General features: G+C 38.6%; 1 long non-coding RNA gene across 1 annotated transcript; it reads right to left on the reverse strand.

Annotated features, from left to right (window-relative positions):
- Positions 1 to 1,240: 1,240 nt before the first annotated feature.
- LOC138225996 (uncharacterized) lies at positions 1,241 to 4,253 on the reverse strand. Its single transcript, XR_011184330.1, has 2 exons — positions 4,059 to 4,253; positions 1,241 to 1,422 (listed from the first exon to the last, which is right to left on the reverse strand). It is a non-coding gene; the product is annotated as an uncharacterized lncRNA (long non-coding RNA).
- Positions 4,254 to 5,264: the final 1,011 nt, after the last annotated feature.

Raw genomic sequence — 5,264 nt, forward strand, 5'->3', positions numbered from 1 at the left:
AGAGACTTATATCCTTTTTAACTTCACTTCTTTTTGCAAGAAGTGACCTAAAATGACCAAAAATATGAATTGATCTTCTTTTCCTTAAAAACACAAACATACTGAACAGTCTTGGGTAGCATGGTACCACAGTGGTTAGCTTTTTTTGCCTTGCAGTGATGGGGTCCTGGGTTCATTTCCTGGGGTGCTATTTACACGGAGTTTGTGGGTTCTCCCCATGTTCACATGGGTTTCCACCTGGTTCTACAGTTTCCACTGAAGTGGCCTTGGTGTGAGTGTGTGTGTTTCCCGGGTTTGTGTCTGTGTGTGTGTGCCCTGTGATGGACTGGTGTTCTGTCCAGGCCAGGCCTCCCTACAACCTTCCATTGAATAAGATGGTCAGAAAATGGATGGATGGATTGAAAACTACTATGCATAACTGATTGCCGAGTAACTTGAGAGAGCTTGAGCAAATCTGCCAAGAAGAAAGAGCAAAAATTGCATCAAGCTGTTGTGCATCATTGAAAGAGACTTACCCCAAAAGACTTGTGTCACGGATGTCGGGAAGGGCCAGGAGAGCAAAAAAGACCCTATGCATAGCGGCAAAATAGTTAGCCCGGGCTCAGGAGGTCAGACGATGTCAGGTAGAAACCTAGGCCCTCAGGCCATGGAGGAGTCGACCTGGTGCAAGGAGGTTCTCAAGACATCTGAACTCTCAATGCTGAGAGAGGAGGAAAGGGTGACTCGGAAATACATAGCCCCACACAAAGACACACCGGAAGGACAAGCAAAGCACAGGGAAACTCGGAATGGGACAGAGTAGGAGCGCCCTCTAGCTGTAGAGGGCGTGACAATGTGTTGTTTCAATGACAAAATGGGCTTCAACCAAGTTCCTGGGTCTGCTTATTTATACTTATAAATAGGTATACTTATGAAATCAACATCTTTTTGATGACATTTACTGTGTCTTGTCTTTCCCTTACTAGTCTACAGTTTCAGTATTCAAGTTTTGAATAAAATATTAAGACTAGAAAAAGGATGGATGGAAGAAATAGTCTTACAAACACTTATCATACTATTTTAATGAATAATTTTACTTTAAACAAAATGCAATTTTCTGTTATATACTGTAATATGAAATCATAATGCATTTGTTTTTGATCTTCCTTCTTAACCCATCCTTCCACTATTAAGCATTAATTCTGAGTATAATTATTGAAATGTTGTGTAATTATTAAAATATTATTATTCTGAACATTGGTTATTTCTTCATTTCTTTATTATCTACTGTATAATATATAAAGCCATTATACATATGAATCTTGCATTTGTAACGCAACAGGGTTCAGGCGGGCGCCCTTGCCTTCTGCCTACACAGGTCGGCCCCGCACCGTGGGGGACGCGAACCTGGGCCTCCGGCGTCACTCAACCCAGCTTGTTGAGCTAAAGAGAGGGAAGGGCAGTGACGTCACAGCTCTGGTAAGCCGGCTCTTACACACCACTGACAGCCGTATGCGTTACACTCTCCCCCACTTAACTTGCCATCCTCGGTGAAGGGCTATCCCACCCCGCTTCTAACACCAATGTAACGCAACAGGGTTCAGGTGGGCACCCTTGCCGCATCAGGTCGGCCCCCCACCCTCAGGGGCTCGAACCCAGGACTCCAGCGTCACTCAACAGGGATCCAGCTTGTTGAGCTAAAGAGAGATCTCTCCCCAGCCTAGCAGCTGTGGTCCTGCTATTACAGGGAAGGGTGTCACCGCTCTGGTAAGCCGGCTCTAACACACCACTGACAGCCGTATGCGTTACACATTAAAATGATTAACACAAACAAGTTTTGTCAAAATACTAAAATTAAAAATATTTCTACAGGAATTTTCAACACTATATAGATCATATTGAGTATGAACTTAAAAATAATGGGAAATTTGTGAAATTATTTATGAATAATTATTATACTGCAACATTTAAGATTTTAACATAAATTATGACAGTGGTGAAGTTGCACTTTTGTATCCCACAAGTAAAAAAAAACAATCCCGAACAAAAAAGACAAAAATTGCTGAAGATCCAATGGTTGTAGACAATAAAAAATCCAGTTTAGTGCCACCAGGACGAGTGATGTGGTTATGGTATGAGGTGCGGTATGAAACTCAGTTCTTCAGGTCTTGGGTTTCTTTCCATCCAAGCTCGACATTTATTTTAAACAGTTGTCTACACAATCTGCACAGTAGAGCATTTAACATTTCTAACCTTGAGAGAAAACAGCTGTTCACGCCTGTCCCACATTCGTCATTTTTATAAAGCCCTTGAAAACTAGTCTAATAAATGTATCATTTAAATTGATAGCTTAAAGTGCACTTATTTCCATCTAAACAGGTAAAACATGCTGTGCCTTATCATAGCCATTCAAAAAAGTGGGCTCATCTTCTGCTATATGTTTTATGTAAAATCATCTTAAAATTGTATAAATTTATTTATCAGAAAATCAGTACTCAGACACTCTCTCAAAATCTTCAGTTATACTACTATGAAAACAGTTTTTGCTGACACTAAAAAGTCTGCTGGGGAAACATTATTTTTCATAATATCATATATCAATATATTTCATAATAGAGCATAATATTCAAACATATTTTCTTGAAAGAGATTGTTGCAAATTACCAAACACAAATGGCTACACGGACATGCAGTTTTCATTGTATTCAGCATACTGCACCACTTGGATATAATATATTACATATACCCTGGACATATAGCATGTCTATTTATATTGAGTTTTGTCTGAGTTTATTTTATTCAATTTCTATTGCGCTCTTTATATGTAACCTTATTGTGTAACTTTAATTTTGTGATTTTTATCCCTCTCCCCCAGTGAGCTCGTAGAAAAGACATTTCATTGCCAGCAACTACTGCTGCACGCTGTATTGTTGTGCATTTGAAAAATAAACTGATTGATTGATTGATTATTCCGTACATTTCTAGAAATTACAATGAAAGGACAACATTTTCTTAAGGACTTTTTTTGTGTCACTCACCTACAGTATGTTTTCTCAAAAGGTCTCCATCTCTACATAAGTGACGCATGCATTTTGATAAGGTCTATAACCTCTTTTTGTGATAAGAATTTTGACAATTTGTTTCACAAAGACCTCACAAAATTCTGTTGCATTAATTACATCCCATTTTGCTTCAATATCTGAAGAAGGTATAGGATAACTGTATGAAATTAGACTGTAATGGATCTTTATGTCGTGCTGAAAAAAGAGTCCTGTAGCACACAAGAAAAATAATAGAAGTTGAAACATCAGAAACGAAAATACATTTAATATCCTTGTGAAAACATACAGTATATGGGTTAGACATGTCCTCCACAAAGAGGAATATATACTGCATGATTTTACTTCCACAGCCACTGTGATCCTTTTACACAATCAATAAAAGGGAAATCACTATAATTTGACCATTGCTGGAGCCAAATTATATCTGTGTTATGGTAAAGGTCAAAATAGAACACATGCAGAATCTTATGAGGTGCTAGGAAAGTCATAAAATATTAATATGTAATAAAATATACAGGAAAACATATTTATACCCATATTTAATTAAATGTTCCAAATATACTTTAATATTTTTCTGCATGTTGTAAAAATTAATAGATTTTTGTAAGTGACTAAGATCTTCTACCAGCCATATGCACAGACATGATTAGTATGTTTCTGGCATGTTCATTATGCACAATTTTGCTACGGGCAACCAACACATTTGCATGGGCTCTCAGCCACCTTCAGAACCTGGGCAAATGCAGTCGGGAAGATTTCTCATTTCCAAAAGACTGTCTGTCTTTCATTCAGGCAGTCAATCTTACAATCAATCAGGGAATTAAGCAGGCTGTTTAAGGCTTTTTTCCCTGCTAATTCAGTGCTCCAACATTAAGCTAGTGCTAGCTTTGCTGTCACTTTTCCTCATGAGCACTGAATCAGTCTGGTCTTACTGCCCTTGCTGCATTCTCTCCTGGCTTGTGTTTTAATCTTTTTCTTTTTTGACTCTCTGTCCCCCCCTAAAAGTCTTTTGCTTACCAGCCTTCTCCACTGCTGCTTGCAGACAGTCTTTCTTTCCTGTGGGAGCCTCTGCTTCATTCTGACAGCTCCTTTCCCAGTCAGCCACTCTGGTGCAGTAAGGCAGCCTTTCTTCCTGTTTTATCATCTCCTCTCACCCTTCCCATCAGCCTGCATCATTTTCTTCATCATCACTCATTGAAGTCTTTCAGACGTCCTGAGGTTCATCTGAAAACCTGTGCTCTGCGTGTCATTTGCCAGGGCCCTGAAACACCAGGGACCACAGCATAACAGTGTCAATCTTAACTGCACCCCCTAACCATATTTTAAATCAGTGTTTGAAGTGTTTGAACAGCTTCTTGAACTGAATTTTGCATCTCTATGTTCACAAGCTGTGTGTTTGCCCAGCGATGGACTGAACTGGTCCCACTCTATGCAGTATGGAGTGTGTGAGTGTAAGTTACCTTGGATAGAAAGTACATCTGAGAACATCAGCTTTAGAGCTTTGGCCTTTCTATGTGAAATTGCTGGTGATATTCCAAGAAAATAACTATAGGTTTTGAGGCGAGGATAATTAAAGCTGTACAGTTTGTTAAGCTTGTAATTTAATTCATTTTCTTAATAAGCAGCAAATAAAAACCAAAATGGCCAAAGGCATTATGTCATTCTTCATTGAATATTTTAAGCTTTATTGACAGATTTAAAGAGAATTGGTTTGGCACAACAATTTTGACCACTGGGCAACATGTGGAATGATTCATTGTGAATTCACCAAAATTTTAACTCAGTCATACTTTCAATTTAACTAGTTCAGGCTTTCCACATCACAGAGCCTAACCGCAGGGATGTATACTTAGAACCCAAGAGGCTCTACAAAAACTTGATTTAAATGTCTGACATATGCACTTGAAAGACAGAAACAAAACAGACTGTTTACTTATCCATAGCCTGTAGATCTGCATGTAGATCTGCATCCAAACCTGCAACACTCCTAATAATAAGAAAATAAAGCAGGGCAAGATAAAACAGGGATGAATTTTAGTACTGAGTTGCTGAGATAATGTTTATGAGTTACAAGATTAATGTTTAGACCTTCACATTTCCATTATTTTCTCAATATTTTATGGTTGAGAGTCTCTTGGCTATGACAAAGTTCACTGGGGTAGATTGCCCAGCAGTGACAAAGACTTGTAAAACAACAGCAAAAACCAATCCTAACACAGAGTG

The sequence above is a fragment of the Lepisosteus oculatus genome, chromosome 2 (assembly GCF_040954835.1).
Source record: "Lepisosteus oculatus isolate fLepOcu1 chromosome 2, fLepOcu1.hap2, whole genome shotgun sequence".
NCBI lineage: Eukaryota > Metazoa > Chordata > Actinopteri > Semionotiformes > Lepisosteidae > Lepisosteus > Lepisosteus oculatus.